This window comes from Physeter macrocephalus, chromosome 13, assembly GCF_002837175.3.
Source record: "Physeter macrocephalus isolate SW-GA chromosome 13, ASM283717v5, whole genome shotgun sequence".
Taxonomy (NCBI): domain Eukaryota; kingdom Metazoa; phylum Chordata; class Mammalia; order Artiodactyla; family Physeteridae; genus Physeter; species Physeter macrocephalus.
The window spans coordinates 66992462-66993575 of NC_041226.1; positions in this window are offsets into that span (position 1 = coordinate 66992462).

Below are 1114 nucleotides of genomic sequence, written 5' to 3' on the forward strand. Positions count from 1 at the left end.
ACTAGATATCAATTACAGGAAAAAATCTGTAAAAAGTACAAACACATGGATGCTAAACAATACACTACTTAATAACCAAGAGATCACTGAAGAAATCAAAGAGGAAATCAAAAAATACCTAGAAATAAATGACAATGAAAACACGATGACCCAAAACCTATGGGATGCAGCAAAAGCAGTTCTAAGAGCGAAGTTTATAGCAAAACAATCCTACCTCAAGAAACAACAAACATCCCAAGTAAACAACCTAAACTTACACCTAAAGCAATTAGAGAAAGAAGAACACAAAACCCCAAAGTTAGCAGAGGGAAAGCAATCATAAAGATCACATCAGAAATAAATGAAAAAGAAATGAAGAAAACAATAGCAAAGATCAATAAAACTAAAAGTTGGTCGTTCAGAGAAGAGCTAAACCTATCCTTCTCATACTCTTCCAAAATATAGCAGAGGGAGGAACATTCCCAAACTCATTCTACAAGGTCACCATCACCCTGATACCAAAACCAGACAAAGATGTCACAAAGAAAGAAAACTACAGGCCAATATCACTGATGAACATAGATGCAAAAATCCTCAACAAAATACTAGCAAACCAAACCCAACAGCACATTAAAAGGACCATATACCATGATCAAGTGGGGTTTATCCCAGGAATGCAAGGATTCTTCAATATACGCAAATCAATCAATGTGGTACACCATATTAACAAATTGAAGGAGAAAAACCATATGGTCATCTCAATAGATGCAGAAAAAGCTTTTGAGAAAATTCAACACCCATTTATGATAAAAACCCTCCAGAAAGTAGGCATAGGGGGAACTTACCTCAGCATTATAAAGGCCATATATGACAAACCCACAGCCAACATCGTTCTCAATGGTGAAAAACTGAAACCATTTCCTCTAAGATCAGGAACAAGACAAGGTTGTCCACTCTCACCACTATTATTCAACATAGTTTTGGAAGTTTTAGCCGCAGCAATCAGAGAAGAAAAAGAAATAAAAGGAATCCAAATTGGAAAAGAAGTAAAGCTGTCCCTGTTTGCAGGTGACATGATACTATACATAGAGAATCCTAAAGATGCTACCAGAAAACTACTAGAGCTAACCAATGA